Raw genomic sequence first — 27,289 nt, 5'->3', positions numbered from 1 at the left:
ATAAGCACTCGGGTCTTAAGGAAGAAAAGAAAAGAAACTTGGCAAAGCTTGAAACTGTTTAATTATTTTGATGAGAGTGAGAAAGAAAGAGAGGGAGAAGGGAGGGAGGGAGCTTTCGGTGGAACCTGCTGCATCAGCGAAATTTCCTTTTTAAGTGTGCGACAGGCACCGCCATGCAGCGGACAGGACATTTTGCAATGCACAAGGCGGGTGGGAAAAAGCACAGGAGGGGAGGAAGAACGATGCGGCCTCCCTTGGGTGCAGGCGGATCTGAACAGCGGGATCTGCATCTCAAGGTATCTCCGGACTGTCGCTATTCTGTAAGAGCGATTTGACTGCAGACGGGAACTCCAAGTTTGAACAATCAAAGTGTTCTGCTTGCCGCAGTGCAACAAATCCACTGTAAAAACAAAAAAAGAAGACATTTTGCAGTCGGGAAAGTGATGGGAAATGCATCAAAAAGTGTGGGAAGAATGAATGATTAATGGGGAAATGTGTGTTTTTTTTAAATACATCCTGAATGCAGGATGAATACTCATTGACCTATAAGCATATCAGATCAAATGTTCCATTGTCAGGCTTCGGGGAATTGGTGCCCCCCCCAATGGCAATCGATAAGAGATCAAATGAAAGGAACGCCTTACCAGTTAGAATCTTTAATAACCATAGCGAGAGAACAAAGACCATATCTCCTAGAAATGGCGGTGCTCCCAATTAAGGGACACTCCCCCCCTCTGTCCCTATTAATCTACGTCACTCTTGTAATCTGAGCTTGTACCCTCTGTGCTTTCTGTTCTGACACTTTCTGAGCTCTCCCTGACTTTGGAGAAGGGGGTTGGATGCTGTCCAGAGACTGTGAATCTGTTTAACCCTCTCTCTCCCAGTGTTTCTTCTCCTAGCTGTTCCCCGTCCAGTATTTCCCAGCTTCTGCCTTTGGAACTATGCCCCTCTGCAAACCAGTGTTCCAAATCTATACTGTCCTCCTGCTCCTGGGAAGATTCAGGAGCAAGAACAGGGGGAGGGGATGGCTCCCACCATTCCTCCTTAGTGTAGCCCTCCTCAGCATGATCCCGGACATCCATAGAGACCAGACATAGTCTAACCAGCATGTAAGCTTTGCGCAAGCAAATGAGGATGAATGCTGAATATGGGTGTCTGGAGGAGCCTACAAGTTTATTGAGTCTGGTCCTGTTCTTCAATATGAGATATGCACGCATCTCTCAGTGCTGACACTTCTCCATCCACTCAGCCCCTTCCTTGAAAATGACATCTTATAAGAACACAAGAATTACTGTGCTGGGTCAGGCCAATGGCATCCAATTCCCACCATCTCATGCCTAGGGGGATCCCACAAGGAGGACCTGAGTGCAACAGCAGCCCTCTCCCCTCTTCTGGTTCCTCTGATGGTCCAGTAGAGCATGGCTATTGTGGCCTGCTCAGTGCCCGCTGTGGGGAAACTGACCAAACTCCCCTAAAACTCCCCTAAAACCACCTCTGCAGTGGCCCTCCTCCCAATGGGGCAGCATTTTCAGTTTTGCTTAGAGCAGCAAAACGTCCTGGGCAACAGTAAAAGGTAAAGGGACCCCAGACCACTAGGTCCAGTCGTGGCCAACTCTGGGGTTGCGGCGCTCATCTCGCTTTATTGGCCGAGGGAGCCGGCGTACAGCTTCCGGGTCATGTGGCCAGCATGACTAAGCCACTTCTGGCGAACCAGAGCAGCGCACGGAAACGCCGTTTACCTTCCCGCCGGAGTAGTACCTACTTATCTAATTGCACTTTGACGTGCTTTCGAACTGCTAGGTTGGCAGGAGCAGGGACCAAGCAATGGGAGCTCACCCCATCACAGGGATTCGAACTGCCGACCTTCTGATCGGCAAGTATAGGAGTACAGCATCTAGATCAAGGGAAGTAATAGTGCCACTGTATTCTGCTCTGGTCAGACCTCACCTGGAGTACTGTGTACAGTTCTGGGCACCACAGTTCAAGAAGGACACTGACAAACTGGAACGTGTCCAGAGGAGGGCAACCAAAATGGTCAAAGGCCTGGAAACGATGCCTTATGAGGAACGGCTAAGGGAGCTGGGCATGTTTAGCCTGGAGAAGAGGAGGTTAAGGGGGGATATGATAGCCATGTTCAAATATATAAAAGGATGTCACATAGAGGAGGGAGAAAGGTTGTTTTCTGCTGCTCCAGAGAAGCGGACACGGAGCAATGGATCCAAACTACAAGAAAGAAGATTCCACCTAAACATTAGGAAGAACTTCCTGACAGTAAGAGCTGTTCGACAGTGGAATTTGCTGCCAAGGAGTGTGGTGGAGTCTCCTTCTTTGGAGGTCTTTAAGCAGAGGCTTGACAACCATATGTCAGGAGTGCTCTGGTGGTGTTTCCTGCTTGGCAGGGGGTTGGACTCGATGGCCCTTGTGGTCTCTTCCAACTCTATGATTCTAAGTCCTAGGCTCTGTGGTTTAACCCACAGCACCACCCACGTCCCAAAACTCCCCTTAAACCACCTCTGCAGTGGCCCTCCTCCCAGTGGGGCAGCATTTTCAACACTTGATCTTAGCCAAATGGCCGAGAAGCAGCATTTTCAGTTTTTCTTAGAGCAGCAAAACGTCCTGGGTAACAGAGCATCTTCCAAACACAGTGGATGCTCAGGTTGCAAACGTGATCCGTGCAGGATGCACGCTCACAACCCGCAGTGTTCGCAACCCGCAGCAGTGTGTCTGCACACGCGTGGGTTGCGATTCAGTGCTTCTGCGCAAAGCATGATTTAGCATTTCTGCACATGTGTGACCGCCAAAACCCAGAAGTAACCTATTCTGGTACTTCCGGGTTTCGGCGGGTCCGTAACCCGAAAAAACGCAACCTGAAGCGTCTGTAACCCGAGGTATGACTGTACGGCCACATCCATCATGCCAGACTTTGTACTTCATTCCAGACTGGCATGGCTGGGCATCTATTTCTGCTGCATTCCTGAATGATTTTGGGAGCTTGCTCACGTGAGAAAAGCCATCTGCCTCGGATGCCCATCTGCGGAGGCGAGCCTGGGTTGCATAATGAGATTCAAAATACCAGAAAAGAAGAGAGCATTTTTTAGGCAGAAGTCAAACGGCTACAGAAATTTCCCCGAGTAGCTGCTGTCTCCTGCTTGTTCTTTGCACTGTGTTTTGAGCAATGTGCCAAATGATATGATGGGTGATCTTGGGGCATTTGGGTATGCTACAGTGCATTCCCCCAAGACTAATGGCTGCTGTGTTTCTGGCTTTAATTCTATATATATAAGATTGTCTATTCGCGTTAGGCAGGCTTACTCTTAGTGGCTATAGTTCTTGGCATCCAAAATCATGGCCCGATTTCCTAGGAAGTAAAGGGATTGGGAGTGCCATTAAAAGGCTGCTGCAGATCTCCAGTTACTATTCTTGTTGTTTGTGTTCTCTGCTTCCCCAAGTAGCAGACATTTTCAGGGCAGGTTTTCAAGGTCAAGTGCCTTGTGGGGACAGATTATCGGAGACCTACAGTATTTTAAAAGTCATATTTGATTACCTACAAATGCGCAGGTTGAGCGGCCCCGAGGGTGGGAGGAGGAAGCCGGCACAGGGACAGGCTTTGCTAGTGCTAAACCACCAAAATCTCACCACCACCTCAAAACCACTACAGTGGTACCTCGGGTTAAGTACTTAATTCGTTCCGGAGGTCCGTACTTAACCTGAAACTGTTCTTAACCTGAAGCACCACTTTAGCTAATGGGGCCTCCCGCTGCTGCCACACCATCGGAGAATAATAATAATAATAATAATAATAATAATAATAATAATAATAATTTATTATTTGTACCCTGCCCATCTGGCCGGGTTTCCCCAGCCACTCTGGGTAGCTTCTATAGAAACAAAAAATACAGTAAAATATCACAGATTAAAAGCTTCCCTGAACAGGGCTGCCTTAAGATGTCTTCTGAATGTCAGGTAGTTATTTATCGCTTCTCGCAATGAGGGAACCGCCAGAAGGCCCTCGCCGCTGGACCTCAGCGTCCGGGCAGAACAATGGGGGTGGAGACGCTCCTTCAGGTATACTGGGCCGAGGCCGTTTAGGGCTTTAAAGGTCAACACCAGCACTTTGAATTGTGCTCGGAAACATACTGGGCGCCAATGTAGGTCTTTCAAGACCGGTGTTATATGGTCTCGGCTCCCAGTCACCAGTCTAGCTGCCGTATTCTGGATTAGTTGTAGTTTCCGAGTCACCTTCAAAGGTAGCCCCAAGTAGAGCGCATTGCAGTAGTCCAAGCGGGAGATAACTGTTCTCATCCTGAAGCAAAGTTCTTAACCTCAAGCACTATTTCTGGGCTAGCGGAGTCTGTAACCTGAAGCGTATGTAACCTGAAGCGTATGTAACCCAAGGTACCACTGTACATGATCTTGTGACTCCCCAATGCTTCATCTTGCCAGTTGTCTCCAAAACTCGCTTCTTCTTCTTCCTGCTTGTTCCCTTCTCAAATCCTCTTAAAATCAAAGAATCATATAATTGTGGAGTTGGAAGGGACCCTGACGGTCATCCAGTCCAACCCCCTCCAATGCAGGAATCTCAGCTAAAGCATCCATGACAGATGGCCATCCAACCTCTGCTTAAAAACCTCCAAGGAAAGAAAGTCCATCACCTTCCAAGGGAGTCCGTTCCACAGCTCTTAGAGTCAGAAAGTTCTTCCTGATGTTGAGTTGGAATCTCCTTTCTTGTAACTTGAAGCCATTGGTTCGAGTCCTACCCACCAGAGCAGGAGAACACAAGCTAGCTCCATCTTCCATGTGACAGCCCTTGAGATATTTGAAGATGGCTATCATATCTCCTCTCAGTCTTCTCTTTTCCCAGGCTAAACATATCCAGCTCCTTCAACCATTCCTCATAAAGCTTGGTTTCCAGACCCGTGACCATCTTAGTTGCCCCCCTCTGTATATATCACAGCTCCATGTGAAGTTGCCTTATCCTCGCCAAAGGTGACCATTGGTGCTTCTGGGCCAGCCCACCCATGAGGCAAGGTGAGGCAAGTGCCTCAGGTGGCAGGATCCATGGCGACAGCAGATCCCAATGTCGATCATCCTTCCATCCTTGTTCCTTACGTAGATCTTCCCTCATCCCGGCTTCCCTAGAGCCATTTTGGGGTCCGCAACAGGTGCCAAAATTTCTTGGGCTGGCCCTGTCTAGAGACCAGGATTGTTTAGACCCATAGCTGAGAGCTGCCAAGAATATAAAAGGCAGAATCTTGCCTTGGAACCATGAACTCCAGCTTTGCTGTTGGAGCTCCAGGTGAGACCTTTGCTGTGTGTTCTGACAGCTTACCTGGAAAATTAAGATCCCTTGAGTGCTTGGTGTGGTGGTTGAGGGAAGCATTCTGGTCCATTCTTTAAAGAGTCTGAACCCCTGCCAGCTTGCAGACATAGAATCCTCTTCCCCGGCTGTCCTGCAGAGTGATCTTCCTTGAGGTCAGCAGCATCTCTGGACACAGTCCTGACAACCTGAATAAAGGGTGCATCTGTCTTGATGCAACTAATCATTACACTGGTCCGGATTTATTCACTATCACCTCCTATACCACAAGAAATGGGGACCCTGTGATCTTCTAGGTTGGGCTCCAACTCCCATCATTCCTTTGGCCTTGTTGGCATGGGATGATGGACAGTTGGAGTCCAACCATGTTTGGAGAGCCACACTTTCCCCACCCTGGTCTTATTTACATCCCAACTCTCTTCCCAGCTCGAAAGCAAACCAATTTATCTACAAGGAATTGGAATCTCGCCCTTCCTTGGTTGAGATCCTGATGGAGCCAGCTGTCATTATGCTGCTCTGACCATTTTGGGTTAGAGAAAATTTTCTTGGGAGAAAAGCAATGGCAAACTAGACAACATCTTAATAAGCAGAGACATCACCTTGCCAACAAAGGTCCATATAGTTAAAACTATGGTTTTCCCAGTAGTGATGTATGGAAGTGAGAGCTGGACCATAAAGAAGGCTGATCGCCGAAGAATTGATGCTTTTGAATTATGGTGCTGGAGGAGACTCTTGAGAGTCCCATGGACTGCAAGAAGATCAAACCTCTCCATTCTGAAGGAAATCAGCCCTGAGTGCTCACTGGAAGGACAGATCCTGAAGCTGAGACTCCAGTACTTTGGCCACCCCATGAGAAGAGAAGACTCCCTGGAAAAGACCCTGATGTTGGGAAGGATGGAGGGCACAAGGAGAAGGGGACGACAGAGGACGAGATGGTTGGACAGTGTTCTCGAAGCTACCAGCACGAGTTTGACTAAACTGCGGAAGGCAGTGGAAGACAGAAGTGCCTGGCGTGCTCTGGTCCATGGGGTCACGAAGAGTCGGACACGACTAAACAACAACAACAACCATTTTGGGATCCAGAGGATTTTCCTCCCTGGCAGCCTTTCCAGTATACAAATGTGTCCGGACAAAATTACTGGAGTGATTTTGCCTCCCCAGCATACATAGCATGTGGGGGATTTTTGAAAGTCAGTTGGGAACGAGCTCATCTGAGTTTAAGTCTTTGTCTCAGGCTTGGCTGCAGATCTAATTAAACGATGTTGGCTTGTTGTTAGTTGCTCATTTATCTGATCAGATTGCCCAGAGGCTTCATTCCCTTCTTTCTGTAAGATCTCCCAAGCCTTTGATTAAAAGACAGAAGACAAAATGGCACCCCTCCCCCTTTCCATTCATTCTGCACTTTGATGGAGCTTTCTCATTTACCTGCCCTGAGCTTTAAGGGAGGGATGGAGCAGTCAGTTCAGAGGAGCAAGGAGCTCTGCCTCCCTGGTTATTATCTTCCAAACCAAGCTCATCCTCCCCACCGCCCCACACGTTGCTGCATGGATTGTAACCACGTGGTCCTAGGCTGCAAGCTCAGACCTTGAAATAAGCTCTGTGCGATGGAGCCCTTCATCCAGAACTAAGACTCTGTGATGGGCAGTGGCGAGATGGAGGTAGGGAGGCCTGAGTAGAGCTGGAATGGAGTGAGAAAGAGGGGGTCAGGCCTGAGCGATGCTGTCATACGAAGCCGAAACAAATTTGCTTCCTGAACTCCTGCGACTGTCCTCCCCCCACACCCCCAATCTGGATGTGCACATATTCACCGTTCATCATCAGCATTCGACACGGAAAGATGCTGCAATGCCAGTCATTTGACACTATCTGACAGCTGGCATGCAGCAGCTGTCAGCGCTGAGCATTATCAGATAGGTAGCAGTTAGCCTCTGAATGTATATATATATGGACACCACACTGTCTAGCCCTGGGTTAGGCGCATGCGCACTGCTTCTCTCCTTTCGAAAATAGCTTTGGAAGATGTGTGTGTGTGTAAATTAGGTTTGAGTCATTTGGGTGGGGGGGAGTTGCAGCTGACACATGATAGCTGCCAGGATTTGACACCTGACTCTAGCAGCAGTGAACATTTGACAGTATCAGGCTGATGATGTAACCCATGCACCGACTCTCTACTGAGCACATGCAGCGATGTTGTTAAAGGAAGATACACCACTAGGTAAAAAGGTAAAGGACCCCTGAAACAAGTCAAGACAAAGGTGAATATAGGGTTGTGGTGCTTATCTCGCTTTCAGGCCGAGGGAGCCGGCGTTTGTCCACAGACAGCTTTCTGGGTCATGTGGCCAGCATGACTAAACCCCTTCTGCTGCAACAGGACACAGTGACGGAAACCAGAGCTCATGGAAGAGCCGTTTACCTTTCCGTCGCAGTGGTACCTATTTATCTACTTGCACTTGTGTGCTTTCAAACTACTAGGTTAGCAGGAGCTGGGACAGAGCAATGGGAGCTCACCCCATTGTGGGGATTTGAACCGCTGACCTTCTGATCAGCAAGGCCAAGAGGCTCAGTGGGACTTTCTTCATCATCACTTTTAATTTGTATACCGTCTTTCTATCTTACAATACCCAGGGCTGTTTACAAGTTCAAGAAACAAAGAATGTACACCTTATAACAATCTAATGCAATACAACAATGTGATAATAAAACATAATTTTAAAATAAGCAACCTACATCAACTAAAGCAACATTCAACAATCATTAGCATAGTATAGAATAGTATTAAGTACCAGCATATAAAAATTAAACAGAAATCCACTCTTAAGAATTACAATAAATAATTTCTAAACTACAATCAATAAAACAACAGCAAGCCACAGTGCATAAAATAATAAAATGCAAATTGAGAAGGAGAGACTGGAGGGTGGGGCAAGGCAGGTGGAAAGTTTCCAAATGGTCGAGCCCTTTCTCTGCCCAGTTTGGAGGACGAATCTGCCTTTCCAAAGCCAGCCCCGGCCGTCTGCGAAGGACAGATTGTATTAACAGCAAGATGCCCATCCCAGGCCCTACAAGCAGATTGCTGTTTGCCTCTTCATAAATTAGCTTTTATCAAAGGTGTCAGGATTTAAGTGAATTACCGCGCCTTTCAACAAATTACACGAGGTCCCCCCCCCCACCGTACTCCTCCTTATCTTGAATTGCTCTCGATAATGGCATCAACTGGACTGTTTTCTCTTTGCCCAAATTGATGCGCGCCTCAGACATTCAATTAAATGCTGAGCCATAGATTGCATTATGTAAAGGTTAGATGGGTCCCTGTTTGCAAACGAAAAGACATGAACCCTGCTCACCTTTGAATCGAGGAGGTCAACATGCCATTCATCCCCTACTGAAAGCCGCGCTCAGCCCAACGCCAGTCGCCGCTGTTTAAAGGCTTCTTGGAGACAAAGAGTCAATGACCTTTGCGGGGAAAGTTTTCATGAGGTCTTGGAAAAGTTACGTTCGATTTACACTGAACCAGCAATTGCCGGCGGGCTTAAACAAACAAAGCTGATTTGAAGCAGGAGGTCAGGTCACTTGGACGGCGCTTGGAGGGCAAAGGCTGCACGTAGCCCAGATTCTTTTGCTCCCGCCCTTCTTGTTCCCTCTCAGCTGCTGGCTTTGTGAATTTGGCATCTTGCAGATCTGTATGTTCCCTCCTGTCCTGCTGGTTGGGATTTTCCAGGCCTCTGCGAAGCTGCATGTTAGATGCTCAAACAGGTAAGGGATTTTGTGGCAGTGATGAAGCCCCAGGCAACAGCTGGATGGGCAGTGATGATGTCACAAAAGCTGAGGGGATGATGTCATAGTGAATCTGAGCAGCAGAGGAGAGCTTAGGAGTTGCTCTCAGAAATGAAACATACCCCCCAACATTTCTCCATGAAAATAGGGACGTCTTATTCAACAGCAGCAGCAGCAATAATAATATTTATAGCCCACCCATCTGACTGAGTAGTCCCCGCTACTCTGGGTGGCTTCCAACATATTTAGAAACATGTTGTTGTTGTTGTTTAGTCGTTTAGTCATGTCCGACTCTTCGTGACCCCCTGGACCAGAGCACGCCAGGCACTCCTGTCTTCTACTGCCTCCCGCAGTTTGGTCAAACTCATGCTGGTAGCTTCCAGAACACTGTCCAACCATCTCGTCCTCTGTCGTCCCCCTCTCCTTGTGCCCTCCATCTTTCCCAACATCAGGGTCTTTTCCAGGGAGTCTTCTCTTCTCAAGAGGTAGCCAAAGTCTTGGAGCCTCAGCTTCAGGATCTGTCCTTCCAGTGAGCACTCAGGGCTGATTTCCTTCAGAATGGATAGGTTTGATCTTCTTGCAGTCCATGGGACTCTCAAGAGTCTCCTCCAGCATCAGAATTCAAAAGCATCAATTCTTCGGCGATCAGCCTTCTTTATGGTCCAGCTCTCACTTCCATGCATCACTACTGGGAAAACCATAGCTTTAACATTTAACATAATAAAGCATTAAACATTTTTTAAAAACTTCCCTATACTGCCTTCAGATGTGTTTTAAAGGTTGTATACTTATCCCCTTGGCTCAGGGGTTACCCCAACATTTCTCCAATGAAAATAGGGACGTCCTAAGGAAAGGTGGGACATTCTGGGATCAAATCAGAAATTGGGACAGCTTCTGTCAATCCAGGACTGTCCCTGGAAAATAGGGATACTTGGCGGGTCTGGACGGAGTAACTGGGACCTAATTAAAGAGAAAGTGAAAATTGATAAGGGGACGAGGGAAAGCATAGCTGTCAACTTTCCCCTTTTCTTGCGAGGAATCCTATTTGGAATAAGGGAATTTTCCTTTCAGAGAAACTCTTTCAGAGAAGGCCAGGCCAAGGCAGCAGGAGGCAGAGAAGTTGGAGTTGAGGAATCTGTGGCTCTCTAGATTTTGCTGTACCACAGATCCCCTAATCCTTGATCGCTGGCCATGTTGACTGAGGCTGACAGATGCTGCAATCCAGCAACATCTGTCCTGAAGAAAGAGTTCTGGGCAAGGAAATAAGGAGAGAGATGGAGGAGCTTCGAAGCTGGGGGGAGCTAATATTTGGACCTCTAGATGCTGCTGCTGGGTCATCTGAACATTGGCCGAGATGCACAATCCTGTAGTTTGTTAAGGGTGCTGAGCGGGGTAAACCACAGTTCCAAGGATTCTTTTGGTGGTGTTGCTGTTTATTGAATTTATATATCCATGGGGTCTCAGTGTTAAATGTATAGTCTTTACCTAGTCCGAGCCTCTTGAGAACCAGTGTGGCGTAGTGGTTAAGAGCAGTAGACTCGTAATCTGGGGTTTGCTTCCCCACTCCTCCAGATGCAGCTGCTGGGTGACCTTGGGCCAGTCACACTTCTCTCTGAAGTCTCTCAGCCCCACTCACCTCACAGAGTGTTTGTTGTGGGAGAGGAAGGGAAAGGAGAATGTCAGCCGCTTTGAGACTCCTTCGGGTAGTGATAAAGCGGGATATCAAATCCAAACTCTTCTTCTTCTTAAAATATCTCATTCCATAGGGGGGGGGAGATGCAGGTGGGGAAAGAGGGAGAAAGTGCAATCCGGTTTCAATTTGTGGACTCTGCATTCTGGTTTTTATGTGGTCCCAGCTCAGTTTCTTCTCTCCAAAGCTTCTTATGGGTGACCCATCATTGCCAGATCAGAAGAGTAATTTATTCTGCACACTCTGTCTGTCTCCCTGCTGATGAATTGTTCCCAAATGGAACCTGATTGTCTCAGAGATTTATTCCACCCTGAAAACCCCTTGTGAAAATCTTACAAATAATTCTTGGTGTCTGGTGCCGTGAAAAGTTTGCAGAGAGCATTCAGGTCCGATCGGGTGAGATTTTTGATAGAGCTCTTAAGTCCTACAGGATATTTTTCATCTCTGTTTGGAGGAGACTTAATTACTGTTTTGAAATTTGATGCCAGTGTTTGCGAGGCAATGAGGGACACCGGCCCCTGTTTTATTTTATTTTGAAAAATGTGAATTATTCATGAACCAGCGGGCTGGCTCCTTTCGCTCACTGTCAGAGCCGCTCCACACTTTACACAGCAATTCTGTTTGCTGTGGGTACACTGGCATCTCCTGCAAGGAATGAATGACAGACATGTATCCTTAAATTCCCTTTAGCCACAATGGAGGTATGGGGTATTAGGGGAGGGGAGGGTGATATACCTGGCAGCCAAAAAGGTAAAGGTAAAGGGACCCCCTGACCATTAGGTCCAGTCGTGACCGACTCTGGGGCTGCGGCGCTCATCTCGCTTTATTGGCCGAGGAGGCCGGCGTACAGCTTCCGGGTCATGTGGCCAGCAGGACTAAGCTGCTTCTGGCGAACCAGAGCAGCACACGGAAACGCTGTTTATCTTCCCGCCAGAGCGGTACCTATTTATTTACTTGCACTTTGATGTGCTTTTGAACTGCTAGGTTGGCAGGAGCAGGGACCGAGCAACGGGAGCTCACCCCGTCATGGGGATTCGAACCGCTGACATTCTGATCGGCAAGTCCTAGGCTCTGTGGTTTAACCCACAGCGCCACCCACGTGTCCCTTATCTGGCAGCCAAGCAGATGCCAAATGTATCGCTCTGCTTTCCTTTGGACCATATCACCGAGGCCAAGAGTGGGGAGTCTTGTTGTCTGGGCAGCCTTGGACTTCCACACACACTGCCCAGGCTTGCGCCCAGGAGAGAAGGCACACTCCATTGTCTCTCGAGACAGATGGATGCCAACAAGTGCAGGAGTGCCCCTTCAGATGCCCAAAATGCAGTAATATTGGGGAAGCAATGCAGAACAACTGGAAAAGCAGAATTATATGTGGACAGTCCAGTAAAATTCTGGGAGGTTGACTTCACCCTCAGAAGTGCACTCCACTGTCTATTTTCCCCGTGTGGAGGAAATAGGCCCAGCCTACTGCGGCACCGAGGTTATGGGATGTCCTCCTGAATGAGTCTCAGCCAACTCCATTTCTGCTCACCATTTGGCTGGCAGTCAAGACATAATCATTGAAGGGTGTTTTTGTACTGCCTTATAACTGTATTTTTCTTTCTTTCAAAAAATATGTTGAGGTGGTCTTTTAATCTCCACGGACTGATAACATTTTACATTTCTGTTTTCTCCTTTCTGTTTTATTAGTTCATTTTGCTCTCTGATGGATTGCATTGTGCGGATTTTGTGAGCCGCGTGAGTATTGTTTAAAATGGGAAAGTAGGTTAAAAGTACCGTGTTATCAACTGTAGTCAATTAATGGCGCAGTGCTATCTCGTGCCTCGGAGAATTGCATAGAACTTAATAGTACACAAAATGGAAATCGTTGGACTGCGCCTCGTATGCTCTTTTTCCGTGAGAAACCCATGCATTTGTCATTAAAAACGAAAACAAAAACCCGCACCCAATTATTGTAAATATCCATCCATTTACTCTTCACCCACTTGCACGGTATTAAAACAAGATTCACGTAAATATCCAAGATGCTATGAGTATCGGTGACAATAGGCAAAGGAGAAATAGGGGGCAAAATCCCCCCAATTCCCCTTAAAGGAACTATCACTGGTTATTGGTGAGTTTCTAATAGTAGGGAAATATTGGCATATAATATGCATTCCGTGAGCCAACAGACCAGTTGTTGTTTAGTCGTGTCTGACTCTTCGTGACTCCATGGACCAGAGCACGCCAGGCACTCCTGTCTTCCACTGCCTCCCGCAGTTTGGTCAAACTCATGCTGGTAGCTTCGAGAACACTGTCCCACCATCTCGTCCTCTGTCGTCCCCTTCTCCTTGTGCCCTCCATCTTTCCCAACATCAGGGTCTTTTCCAGGGAGTCTTCTCTTCTCATGAGGTGGCCAAAGTATTGGAGCCTCAGCTTCACGATCTGTCCTTCCAGTGAGCACTCAGGACTGATTTCCTTCAGAATGGATAGGTTGGATCTTCTTGCAGTCCATGGGACTCTCAAGAGTCTCCTCCAGCACCAGAATTCAAACCATAACAGACCAGTAGCAGCACACTTACTTTGCATCAGAGGTGTTTGTGTGTGGGGGGTGGCCCCTTGTCAGGCTGCTACCAGTGACTCCCGGCTGGGTCCTGAGAGTGCTCCCAATGTGGTGCCTGCCAGCATGCCCTCCACCCTCATGCTTCGCCACCGCTACCTGTATGCTGCCAGGCCTGGCCGAGGGGGAGGCGGATGGCGCCACCGGTGCCACCCACCAAGAAGGGAGGAAGGCAGGAAAGTGTCCCAGGGTGGAAACCCCCCATCCCCCCAGCACATTCCTCCACCCAGCTGCCTAATCTACCAGGGGGTGCAACACTTGCCCCACACTGGCAAACCATGCTACACCACTGCTTTGTATGCAGAAGGTCCCGTGTTGAATCCCTGGCATCTTCTGGTGACCCTGGCCAGTTCCTAATCTACCAGGAGGCACAACACTTGCCCCGCACCTGCAAACCATGCTACACCACTGTTTTGTATGCAGAAGGTCCCGTGTTCAGTCCCTGGCATCTTCTGGTGACCCTGGCCAGTTCCTAATCTACCAGGAGGCACAACACTTGCCCCGCACCGGCAAACCATGCTACACCACTGTTTTGTATGCAGAAGGTCCCGTGTTCAGTCCCTGGCATCTTCTGGTGACACTGGCCAGTTCCTAATCTACCAGGGGGCACAACACTTGCCCCACACCGGCAAGCCATGCTACACCACTGCTTTGTATGCAGAAGGTCCCATGTTCAATCCCTGGAATCCTCTGGTGACACTGGCCAGTTCCTAATCTCCCAGGAGGCGCAACACTTGCCCCGCACCGGCAAACCATGCTATACCACTGCTTTGTATGCAGAAGGTCCCATGTTCAATCCCTGGCATCTTCTGGTGGCACTGGATGAGAGCTCTGCCACTCACCAATTCTTTCTCTCCCCCCGCTTTCTTTCTTACATTTAGATCTCACCTCTCCTCCAAGGAGCTGAGCTGGCGTCCTCCCCATTTTATCGTCACAACCACCCTGTGAGGTTGGTTAGGCTGAGAGTGAGTGGCTGGTCCAGGGTCACCTAGTGAACTTCATGACTGAGTGGGGATTTGAACCCTGGTCTCCCAGGTCCCAGTCCAGCACTCTAACCACTGCACCACACTGTCTCTCTGTTGACAATACTGAGCAAAACGGACCAATGGTCTGTCTTGGTGTATGGCAACTTCTTTTGCCCTGAAATTCAGGGCTCCATGAACAGTTTTATGCAGAAGCAGAAGCTGAGAGATGATATCTCCCCACCGCTCATTTCCTCACACGTGTCCTAGGCTTTTGCCCTGTCTATTCTGCATTCTTTTAATTTTTTGCCTGATGCTTCCACTAATTATTTTATTACATTGTGGAGCTGTTCCAGGCATTCTGAGCATTCTTGGCAGCAAATTACTGGCGGTGTGAACGTCGTTGCCTCCAGCTCTTAAATTGGCAGGGTGCAAAAATCGGGTTTAGATCTGTGCCTTTAGATGCGTTTTATATAAATAAATAAATGAGAAAGGCTTGCGAGAAGTTCTGTTGGGAGTGTTTAGCCAGAGGTCAGTAGAGCTTCTGACCAAAGTCCACCGAGAGAAAGTAGAGCCAAATGAATGAGAATCTTTTTCTTAAGTGCATTTCCTGCCCCAGCTTCGCTCAGTGGCCTAGTATAGGAATGAATTATCAGACTATAAAGTGGCTATGGTCATTGCTACCCCTCCCAATGCCCTCCCCATGTTGTACTGCAAGTTTAATATTCCTGTGAAATTAGCCATCACAGTCAAAAGGCTTTGGGTTATGCCAGCTATTTGCTGGGAGATTCGCATCGCCTCCCTCTTTGGCCCACGCTGAAGAGTAAATAAACTGACAGAGCTCAGCGCGGTGACTCAGACTTTTATCAAGAATTTAAGGAAATGAAGCAGATTCTAGTGTATGATTAACCTGGTACAGCAAATATCTCATGTCCTTGCCTATAACCTCCAGGCACCGAGAGTGCGTAACTGCACCAGGGCGGAAGCAAGGAAGTTAGCAATATTTTGCTGTGACCTCCATGGCAGCTCTCTGCTTCTCCCTTCCGTCCCAGGCTGCTCCTGTCTCTGCTTGGCGTAGCCTCCACCTGTTCATGTTTCCTGCTACACACACACACACACACACACACACACACGGGAGCATTATCTTGCAAAGATCAGCTCTCTGTGTATGATTTGCGTGTGCTCACCCGCCACCCTCCTGTTTCCCTCTGGTCGCAGTATTAATTACCGTATTTTTTCTATAAGACTCACTTTTTCCCTCCTAAAAAGTAAGGGGAAATGTGTGTGCATCTTATGGAGCGAATGCAGGCTGCGCAGCTATCACAGAAGCCAGAACAGCAAGAGGGATTGCTGCTTTCGCTGCGCAGCGATCCCTCTTGCTGTTCTGGCTTCTGAGATTCAGAATATTTTTTTCTTGTTTTCCTCCTCCAAAAACTAGGTGCGTCTTGTGGTCTGGTGCATCTTATAGAGCGAAAAATATGGTATTGTCCTGCCACTGGGCTTCAGCACCAGGAAACACAGCTTGATGGAATGTCTCGCCTGAATCACTCGTTCTCCACGACACATTTCTCATTTATGACATGGACACAAATACACAAATATGTATGTACCTGTGCACACACACACACACCCTTCAAAAATCCTAGGTAGTGTTATTTGAAGAGCAACTGTAATCAACAAATTACGCCAGTAGGACTACAAGAAGTTTTGCAAGGAGAAATATACAAAGTGTTACAAAGTAGAAAAAGACAGAGATATTGATTATGAGATTGAAATGTAATAGGAAAAAATAAGAAATGCATACTAAGAGATTAGATTGGAAAAATTTCAGACAGGACTGATGGAACTAAAAAAAAAATGAATAAGATGTAAAAGTATGTTTAATTACTGTTGGAAGTGATATGTTAAAAAACTAATAAAAATTTATATATATATAAATCCTAGGTAGTGTGCAAGAGCACAAAAGCAAAACTTATTCAACCTTCATCATTATGTCTAACAAATGAGGAAATTAAAGTCTTGTGGTTTGGGGATGGGCGTGGTTCTGCCTATTAACACGTGTGTGTGTGTGTGTGTGTGTGTGTGTGGTGTTATGTACTGAAGTTCTCACCCTGGGCCAGCAGGGGGATACTGTAGATAGTTATGCAAATAAGGGATTGAAAGTGATGTTCAGTGATTGGATAGTTTTAGAAAGTTGTTACAGTAACGTTGTACTGGAGCTCTATATAAGCAGGCTGGCTGAACCCTTCAGTTCAGTTCTGTCCTGGCCTGTGAATAAACAAGAGCTGTTTGAAGAATCGCTGTGTCGCCTGATATGTTCACCCACAACTTAACATATGCTAAAGGGGTAAAGGATCCCAGATGTTTACGTCCAGTAAAAAGGTGACCCTGAATACATAACATTTGGCATTGACCGCACCACACTCTACCAACTGAGCTACCCAGCTAAAAGAGCTGCTCATAGATGGCTACATTTCCGAGGCAGAGCTGAGGCTATGTTGAGATTTGAACCAAAGACTTTCACAGAGATGCTCACTGGGTAGATTTTAGCACTTATTGCTTAGATTCTATGCAAAATACATAGATTCAGTATCTGGTAGAGTTGCAAGAAATGTATTTTCTCTCTTTTTCTTAGAGGAATACATCATAACCAACAATTTCTGCCCAAGAACTGATGTCCCTGTGGTGGGACTGCTCATGCTTGCAATTACCGTGCATCAAATTTCTACAGGCTGTTACTCAGTGTCACCTAAAATGGTTTCAACGCAGAGCTACCGCTGGGGACATGTGAACCCTGCCACGGAAAGGGCTTGTCCCTTGGTGGTTTGCTTGTTAAATCTGTTGTAGAAAGCGGACGTGCCGGGGCCTGTTGCGGAATGTGACAGTGTGGATGAGCCAAGCATTGCAGCTTCACGAGGCTGTAGCTGAGCTGTTGATGTTTCTGCCTTGAAATGAGTAGCTAATAACTCATTTGCTTGGTCTAGCTGACTGCATTCATTGTCTCACCTGTCATTTACAAATGCTGGGGGAGATACTGTTTCAGAATCAATAAAAAGCAGTGAAATGCCCACTAAGGCATGGATATCTATGGAAATTTGGAGATACACTGTGTGCCACCCTCACCTTCCTTTCCAAGTTGAATTTCCTCCTACCTTGCTTTTCCCTATGGCTTCCATTTCCTCTTTCTCTTCACCCCAAGCTTGTGGACCTGTCCTATGCCACTGGGATGCAGGTGATGCTGTGGTCTAAACCACTGAGCCTCTTGGGCTTGCTGATCTTGGTCAGCGGTTCGAATCCCCGCGATGGGGTGAGCTCCCGTTGCTCTGTCCCAGCTCCTGCCAACCTAGCAGTTTGAAAGCACACCAGTGCAAGTAGATAAATAGGTACCACTGCGGCAGTAAATGGTAGTTCCGTGCACTCTGGTTTCCGTCACAGTGTTCCGTTGCACCAGAAGTGGTTTAGTCATGCTGGCCACATGACCTGGAAAGCTGTCTGTGGGCAAACACTGGCTACCTTGGCCTGAAAGTGAGATGAGTGCTGCAACCCCATAGACACCTTTGACTGGACCTCACCGTCCAGGGGTCTTTTTTATGCCACTGGGAAACCCACCAACCCACCCACAAATGGCTTACTTGACGTCAACCAAAATGGCACTCTTCTGATTGGTGATGCCAGTCCACAACATAGTTTCAAAGCTGAACACTGGAGAGGGAGATTAGAAGGGGCCAAGGCTAGGCAGTAGCAGTAGGTCCTTTCAAAGCGCTATGGCCCTAACTAGTGCCAGAGGACTCTACATACTGATTCTGAGCCTGATCCGTTAGAGCAGGCTTCCTCAACCTCGGCCCCCCAGGTGTTTTGAGACTACAATTCCCATCATCCCTGACCACTGGTCCTGCTAGCTAGCGATCATGGGAGTTGTAGGCCAAAAACATCTCAAGGGCCGAGGTTGAGGAAGCCTGCATTAGGGGGTAGGGGAGAAATTTGGTTCTCTTTACATCTTAAAGGGAACCAGCTGGCTTCAACTTCTCCCCGAAACAGTACCCAAGCTGAAACACAGCTATTCTTCAAAATGTTCACCCTTAATTTGGGGGGGGGGGGGATGTAGTCTTCCAACCAAACGATGGGTACAAAACTGACCCCTAGGGGAAGTGTGGATTAAAAATGCATCTAACATTAACATACAGAAAACTGTTGCATCAGGGAAAATTAATTGATGAAATGTATGTCAAAGAAGGAGCGCAAGGAAATGCTGATGTAAGTGCGGAAATGTGGCAAACCGGGAAATGATTGAAAAATAGGAAACTGGGACAAATCAAAATTGACATATTCATTCATATTCATTGGTTCATTGACATATTCATTCATCCCTACATCACCTCTGCTTACTGACAGTTGCATCCTATCTTCAGCCCCTCACTCTTCCCAAAGTCCCCAGGGTCTGGGTTCAATGGGATCCTGACAGGTTCCTAGAGGGGGGGGGGACTGACTACACAATGAGCAGAGTTTGTGTGTTTTGTTCATCTCAGACTCTGGAGAAGATGTTCCACTGTTGCCTTTTCAGGACAGGAATTATGCTGGCATTAGAGGACTGTCTTCAGACATCTTCTGAAGGTTGTATAGTTGGTTATCTTCTTGGCTCAGGTGTCGCATAACGCCAAACCCTCCAACATTTCTCCAATGACAATAACAACATCCTAAGGAAAAGGGGACATGGGTGGCGCTGTGGGTTAAACCACAGACCCCAGGACTTGCCGATCAGAAGGTTGGCGGTTCGAATCCCTGCGACGGGGTGAGCTCCCGTTGCTCGGTCCCTGCTCCTGCCAAACTAGCAGTTTGAAAGCACCCCAGTGCAAGTAGATAAATAGGTACTGCTCTGGCGGGAAGGTAAATGGCATTTCTGTGTGCTGCTCTGGTTCGCCAGAAGTGGCTTAGTCATGCTGGCCACATGACCCGGAAGCTGTACGCCGGCTCCCTCGGCGAATAAAGCGAGATGAGCGCCGCAACCCCAGAGTCGGCCACGACTGGACCTAATGGTCAGGGGTGCCTTTACCTTTACTAAGGAAAAGTGGGACATTCTGGGATCAAATCAGAAACTGGGACAGCTTCTGTAAATCCTAGACTGTCCTTGGAAAATAGGGAGACTTGGGGGGGTCTACATTTCGAAGCTCCATAATAATAATAATAATAACAACAACAATATATTTATACCCTGCCCATATGGCAGTTCCCAAAAAACATGATAAAACATCAAACATTAAAAAACCTCCCTAAACAGGGTTGCCTTCAGATGTTGAATACAATATTGTAGTAAAAGCAATCATGAAACTTATGGCAAACATGCTATGTTGTGATAGTATGGAGCATACTGGTTGCTAAGCATGCAAATGCGAATGAGATCAAGATGGGAATTTAGTTATGTCAGCTGGTGCCACAGAAGTAACGGTGGCTTTCTAAAGCAGGAGAATGCAGTCCTGTTCTAAGGGGGGGAGACATGATTAATGAGTATTCTCTCCCAGGTGAGGTATTAATATAGAGCGCCATGGCATGCAGAAGAAGAAGCATGTTGGATCAGGTCAGAGGTCACCTCGCAGGTGGGCACCATTGCCATTATAAGTTGGATTGTGGGGAGGAGAGGTGCGGCCATCACCTGCCCCTCCAGGAACTGGGTATTCCATAAAAGGAATCTGCAGGTCCTGGATCTCGTCCGAAGTCCGCTTGAGGGGCTAGGGCCATGCCAGGACCACAGGAACCCCGGGGTGAGCTTAGGTTGGTCCTCATCGACCTAGCTCCCTCGTTTGGTTTACCCCATTGGACGATCGCCCTGAGAGGTGGAGCCAGTTATAGTGGGGAGTCAATGCCTAAGCCAATACCGCTCACGCGATTGTATTTCATTCAATAAAGTTGTGGCCAAAAATTTTGCCCCAAAACTTAAGCTAATATAAGTGTCCGTGTGTATTTATTTTGGGGGTGGGTCTTGGGGCCTCCCCCTTCATGGATCACTGCCTTGCCGTGGCGAAGGGGCTTGAAGAACTCAGAGAAGCTATGAACTATGCCGAGCAGGGCACCCAAGATGAACAGGTCATAGTGGAGAGTTTTGACCAAACGTGATCCACCTGGAGTAGGAATCGGCAAGCCACTCCAGTATCCCTGCCAAGAAAACTCCATGGACAAAGACAACAGGTATATAAAAGTTATGACGCTGGAAGATGAGCCCCTCAGGTCGGAAGGCGTCCAACATGCTACTGGGGAAGAGCGGAGGACAAGTACAAGTAGATCCAGAGCTGATGAAGCGGCTGGGCCAAAGCCGAAAGGACGCTCAGTTGCGGATATGCATGGAAGCGAAAGGAAAGTCCAATGCTGTAAAGAAAAATATTGCATAGGAACCTGGAATGTAAGAACCATGAACCTGGGTAAGTTGGATGTGGTCAAAAATGAGATGGCAAGAATAAACATTGACATCTTGGGCATCAGTGAACTAAAATGGACGGGAATGGGCGAATTCAGTTCGGATGACTATCATATCTACTACTGTGGGCAAGAAACCCGTAAAAGAAATGGAGTGGCCCTCATAGTCAACAAAAGAGTGGCAAAAGCTGTACTGGGATGCAATCTCAAAAATGATAGAATGATCTCGATACGAATCCAAGGCAGACCTTTTAACATCACAGTAATCCAAGTTTATGCACCAACTACTGGTGCTGAAGAAACTGAAATTGACCAATTCTATGAAGACTTACAACAGCTTATAGAAGTGACACCAAAGAAGGATGTTCTGCTCATTATAGGGGATTGGAATGCTAAAGTAGGGAATCAAGAGATAAAAGGAACAACTGGCAAATTTGGTCTTGGAATTCAAAACGAAGCAGGGCAAAGGCTAATAGAGTTCTGTCAAGAGAACAAGCTGGTCATCACAAACACTCTGTTCCAACAACACAAGAGACGACTCTACACATGGACATCACCAGATGGGCAGCATCGAAATCAGATTGATTATATTCTCTGCAGCCAAAGATGGAGAAGCTCTATACAGTCAGCAAAAACGAGACCTGGAGCTGACTGTGGCTCAGATCATCAGCTTCTTATAGCAAAATTCAAGCTTAAACTGAAGAAAGTAGGAAAAACCACTGGGCCGGTAAGATACAATCTAAACCAAATCCCTTATGAATACACAGTGGAAGTGAGGAACAGGTTTAAGGATTTAGAATTGCTGGACAGAGTGCCTGAAGAACTGTGGATGGAGGCTCGAAACATTATACAGGAGGCAGCAACGAAAACCATCCCAATGAAAAGGAAATGCAAGAAAGCAAAGTGGCTGTCCAATGAGGCCTTACAAATAGCGGAGGAGAGAAGGCAAGCAAAATGTGAGGGAGATAGAGAAAGATACAGGAAATTGAATGCAGAATTCCAAAAAATAGCAAGGAGAGACAAGAAGGCCTTCTTAAATGAGCAATGCAAAGAAATAGAGGAAAACAACAGAATGGGAAGAACCAGAGATCTGTTCAAGAAAATTGGAGATATGAAAGGAACATTTCGTTCAAAGATTACCATAATAAAGGACAAAAGTGGTAAGGACCTAACAGAAGCAGAAGACATCAAGAAGAGGTGGCAAGAATACACAGAGGAATTATACCAGAAAGATATGGATGTCTCGTACACCCCAGGTAGTGTGGTTGCTGACCTTGAGCCAGACATCCTGGAGAGTGAAGTCAATTGGGCCTTAGAAAGCATTGCAAATAACAAGGCCAGTGGAAGTGATGGTATTCCAGCTGAACTATTTAAAATTTTAAAAGATGATGCTGTTAAGGTGCTACACTCAATATGCCAGCAAGTTTGGAAAACTCAGCAGTGGCCAGAAGACTGGAGAAGGTCAGTCTACATCCCAATCCCAAAGAAGGGCAGTGCTAAAGAATGCTCCAACTACCGCACAATTGCACTCATTTCACACGCTAGCAAGGTTATGCTTAAAATTCTTCAAGGAAGGCTCAAGCAGTATGTGGACAGAGAACTCCCAGAAGTGCAAGCTGGATTTAGAAGAGGCAGGGGAACCAGAGACCAAATTGCAAACATGCGCTGGATTATGGAGAAAGCTAGAGAGTTCCAGAAAGACATCTACTTCTGCTTCATTGACTATGCAAAAGCCTTTGACTGTGTTGACCACAGCAAACTATGGCAAGTTCTTAAAGAAATGGGAGTGCCTGATCACCTCATCTGTCTCCTGAGAAATCTCTATGTGGGACAAGAAGCTACAGTTAGAACTGGATATGGAACAACTGATTGGTTCAAAATTGGGAAAGGAGTACGACAAGGCTGTATTTTGTCTCCCTGCTTATTTAACTTATATGCAGAATTCATCATGCGAAAGGCTGGGCTGGATGAATCCCTAGCCGGAATTAAGATTGCTGGAAGAAATATCAACAACCTCAGATATGCAGATGACACAACCTTGATGGCAGAAAGTGAGGAGGAATTAAAAAACCTTTTATTGAGGGTGAAAGAGGAGAGTGCAAAATATGGTCTGAAGCTCAACATCAAAAAAACGAAGATCATGGCCACTGGTCCCATCACCTCCTGGCAAATAGAAGGGGAGGAAATGGAAGCAGTGAGAGATTTTACTTTCTTGGGTTCCATGATCACTGCAGATGGTGACAGCAGCCACGAAATTAAGAGACGCCTGCTTCTAGGGAGGAAAGCAATGGCAAACCTAGATAGCATTCTAAAAAGCAGAGACATCACCTTGCCAACAAAGGTCCGTATAGTAAAAGCTATGGTTTTCCCAGTAGTGATGTATGGAAGTGAGAGCTGGACCATAAAGAAGGCTGATCGCCGAAGAATTGACGCTTTTGAATTATGGTGCTGGAGGAGACTCTTGAGAGTCCCATGGACTGCAAGAAGGTCAAACGCATCCATTCTTAAGGAAATCAGCCCTGAGTGCTCACTGGAAGGACAGATCGTGAAGCTGAGGCTCCAATACTTTGGCCACCTCATGAGAAGAGAAGACTCACTGGAAAAGACCCTGATGTTGGGAAAGATGGAGGGCACAAGGAGAAGGGGACGACAGAGGACGAGATGGTTAGACAGTGTTCTCGAAGCTACAAACATGAATCTGACCAAACTGCGGGTGGCAGTGGAAGACAGAAGTGCCTGGCGTGCTCTGGTCCATGGGGTCACGAAGAGTCGGACACGACTGAACGACTAAACAACAAACAACAACTTGGGGCCTCAAGACGCAATTGTAGCTCAACAACATCTGGGGACACGCAGGTTGAGAAAGGCTGCTCTAGAAGAATAGAACTGGTCCTCACATATTCTGCCCAATGTATGAAGCTGCTCCTTCTATCTCAAACTCCATGCTGTTCATTTTCACTTGGGGTGAGCCCAGAGTTTTAATATTATGAGTGAGAGAGGGAAGAAAGCCCCACTCTCCACTACTATATTCATAATAATAATAATAATAATAATAATAATAATAATAATAATAATAATAATACATTTTATTTATATCCCGCCCTCCCCAGCCGAAGCCGGGCTCAGGGTGGCTAACAACACTAAAATAGTGCAACATTATAAAAACATTATAAAAATTAATTAAAATCAAAATTGATGGCAACCATAAACTAAAGTTTTGTAAGGATTGCCAAAGGAGGGAGTCAGGCTGCGCCCTGACCAAAGGCCTGGTGGAACAGCTCTGTCTTGCAGGCCCTGCGGAAAGATGTCAAGTCCTGCAGGGCCCGTGTCTCTTGTGACAGAGCGTTCCACCAGGTTGGAGCCGCAGCCAAAAAAGCCCTGGCTCTAGTTGAGGCCAGCCTAACCTCTCTGTGGCCTGGGACCTTCAAGATGTTTTTATTTGAAGACCATAAGTTCCTCTGTGGGGCATACCAGGAGAGGCGGTCCCGTAGGTACGAGGGTCCTAGGCCGTATAGGGCTTTGAAGGTTAAAACCAGCACCTTAAACCTGATCCTGTACTCCACCAGGAGCCAGTGCAGCTGGTATAGCACCGGATGAATCTGATCTCGCAGCGAAGACCCCGTAAGGAGTCTCGATTCATAATTTTATAACCCCCTCTCCCCACTTTCCTCCCTTTCCATGCTCCCTCTGTTCTGTTATTGAACTGAAGGTAGCCTCAATCAGTCAGCAAACAAGCCATAGATGGAGGCGGGCATCGCAGTGCCTGCTGTGGCAGAGCTTGATCTTAAGGAACCATCAGGATTACAGATCATTGCCTGGCTGAATGATGTCTTTCCTGGAGGAAGCTTATTAACGATGCTGCACTCTGAGGCTTGGCTTCGAGTAATAATTCTTTTAGCCGCACAAGGGAGCTTGTCACTGCAATCATTCTTCTTCACCGCAGGAGCCGAGTAGGACCTTCCATGTGAATCGAAGAGCAAGCCACTTATCTCCTGTAACTAACTCTGTGTTGGCCGTTTCCATGAAAAAAGTTTTCATTTCCTTCCTTGCCTCTGGAAACCATATTTATAAATGTTGAAACCTGTGACCCTCCAGACATTGTGGGACTGAAGCTGATGGAAGGTGTAGTTTAATTTCTACTTTAAAAGACCAGTACATATTCCAATGGTCGGGGTTCCCTAGCCCTCCAGATATTTGGACTGAATATGAGGAAATATGAGGAAAGCTGAAGCACTCCTTAACAGCAGGGCCTCAGGTATTATTTACAATACTCCTTTACCTGGCTGGGGCAGCGGGGATAGGACATCTTTTCTGAAAATCGACATGGCTTGTTGCAGAATGATGTTTTTATAGAGCCTTAAATTATTTCCATTCTGTTCTGTTGACGAAACAGCTGGCTTGCTATTGCCACAGATAGCTAAAGCTATGAAAGAAGCATTTCAACGTGTTTAGAAAACTTAATTTGAAGCATTTGTGATTTAAAGAATTGGGGAATTTTACTTCCTCAGAGTTAGGAACGGATGAATTTGTCAGTTTTGGTTTCTTTCAGTTCTAATTTTTCCAATCATAAATTCAGTCCTCTACATTTCTGCAGCAGCTTACAAATTTGTTTACATTTAAAAAATGATAATAATAAATCATCATGAAAACGCATTAGCATCTTTATTCTAATTTCTTCTAACCCAGACATTTTTGCGCGCAATCCCCCCATTACATTGCATCTTAATGTGCTATTTTCATTCATTTTAAGAGTGTTTTCTGTTTTTATGATGAATTTTAATTGTTCTTGTTCTCTGTGTGGTTCTTAAAAAACATTCTTTGCACACCACTTAGAAATTCTGAATATTATACGGTACTGTTGTACCTCGGAAGTCGAACGTTTTGCGACTCAAACATTTTGGCTCCCAAATGCCACAGATCCGGAAGTGAATGTTCTGCTTTGTGAACATTTTTTGAAACCTGAACGTCTGACGCGGGTTCCGCCGGTTCTGATCAGAAACCACGCCTTGGTTTCCGAACGTTTTGGAAGTCAAACAGACTTTCAGAATGGACTTCATTTGACTTCCGAGGTATGACTGTATAACTGTATGAACATCTGAAATGAAAATAAATTATTCACACTTTTCTGTAAAATATACATTTTAGCACGCATTGTTTGGTTAGAGAACTATAGTGCAAAATCTGGAGAAATGGGAATTTGAAGGACAGCTGTGTGTTAGTGCGTAAAGTGTGAATTTTCTCACTAAAATGCAAACAAGCTAAAAATTTATCTTCCCCGTCCTCACACAGTGTACAAGATAAGAAGCTGGGCTGCAGAGCAGGGAGAGGCAGCACTCTGGCCCAGGACTAAACTATTTCATGCTGGGAATGGATCGGTCCAGATATGGGCATGGCCAATCCTGCTGGTCAGTTTCCTTTTTCCTCATCCATCTTCTTCAGCCTCCTTGACACTCGCTCAACTACCTTCTTCCAAAGATGTTATCTGTCAGCCACAGTTTGCCTGCTTGACTAAGCATCAGCTCAAACATGCCCCGGATTGACGGATCTTTCTGACTTGCTTCCCTCTGAGGCTTTTGTCGGGGGAGGCTGCCAAGGATGGCAGCCTGGGAAATCAAAGCAAAGAAAGATCACATTGAAAGGAGGAAACCCGTTTTTACATCTCCTTGCTTGTATTTTGCTTTCCAGCTAGCCGAGCCTTTGATTCCGCCAACGGGTGGCAAAGGCGAGGGGGACAGAGGCTGCAGTCCTTGCGTACTGTTGGGTCATTGTCCTTATGTCATTGGCTGGAAGAGGGATCACAATGAATGTTCCATTATTTTAATGTTGTATTTTATTTTTGTTTTTAACTTTATTATTTGCCTTTCGGGGTCTAACAGTGCTCCTTCGTCAGGGAATAGGGTGCCACAAGTCTGCATCCATGTTAGTTGACTGGAGGGCATGTTTTCCTCCCTACAGTTTGATGTGTTCCACTACAGTCATACCTTGGGTTACAGACGCTTCAGGTTGCGTGTTTTCGGGTTACCTTAGAAGTAAACCTATCTGGTACTTCCAGGTTCGGCGTTGGCACAATTTTTGAGTCAATTGGAGAACTTCAGATTTTGCTAAAATTGTGACCCCGTGGCTTGAGGGCTGATTTCTTGGCATATGATAAAAAGCCTTCTGTTTCCACCACCAAACCTTTCGGGGGAGAATTTGCAACCGTTTGGCACCATTTTTGAGTCAATTGGAGAACTTCACTTGCGGAAAAACATTTTTCTGAAAAAATCCTTGAGCTGCGGGGTCACAATTTAATGGTGCCAAACTGTTGCCTCCCACATGGATCACGTTCACAACCCGAGCATCCACTGTACATTGAAGTCATCCTTTTCTTTGATTTTATTTTTGCTGAGATTTTAGCCATTTGTTATTTTTTAAAGCCCTAATAGAATGTACCAGGCAAATCCCGCAGCAGCCATATGAAAAGATTCAGAGGTGCCGGGTTGTCCGCAAGATTGTGGGGACCGTCATGCAGGTGCAATATGTGCAGGGCTACCTGAAATGCG

The 27,289-nt window shown here is 46.6% G+C and overlaps 3 long non-coding RNA genes across 4 annotated transcripts in view; 2 read left to right on the top strand and 1 right to left on the bottom strand.

Moving 5' to 3' along the window:
• The window catches only part of LOC310668017, a 31,440-nt gene extending 13,871 nt beyond the window's left edge, over positions 1 to 17,569 (top strand). Inside the window, exons 1-3 of one of the 2 annotated variants that reach the window (XR_014506546.1) lie at positions 8,976 to 9,070; positions 12,471 to 12,518; positions 16,980 to 17,528. This is a non-coding gene — a long non-coding RNA (uncharacterized lncRNA). Of the gene's footprint in view, positions 1 to 8,975; positions 9,071 to 12,470; positions 12,519 to 16,979 lie in introns of those variants that run through there. The other variant, XR_014506545.1, reaches the window with a different exon arrangement.
• On the bottom strand, positions 44 to 9,200 carry LOC310667941. Its single transcript, XR_014506456.1, has 2 exons — positions 8,662 to 9,200; positions 44 to 400 (listed from the first exon to the last, which is right to left on the bottom strand). It is a non-coding gene; the product is annotated as an uncharacterized lncRNA (long non-coding RNA).
• Positions 17,570 to 19,865: 2,296 nt separating the features above from the next.
• Positions 19,866 to 26,405, top strand: LOC310668202. Its single transcript, XR_014506657.1, has 2 exons — positions 19,866 to 19,914; positions 26,037 to 26,405. It is a non-coding gene; the product is annotated as an uncharacterized lncRNA (long non-coding RNA).
• The last annotated feature ends 884 nt before the right edge of the window (positions 26,406 to 27,289 follow it).

The sequence above is a fragment of the Podarcis tiliguerta genome (genome assembly GCF_965153285.1).
Source record: "Podarcis tiliguerta genome assembly, chromosome: 17".
Lineage (NCBI taxonomy): Eukaryota > Metazoa > Chordata > Lepidosauria > Squamata > Lacertidae > Podarcis > Podarcis tiliguerta.
The sequence above is the reverse complement of the archived record's forward strand: the minus strand, read 5'-3'. Positions and strand labels throughout refer to the sequence as shown.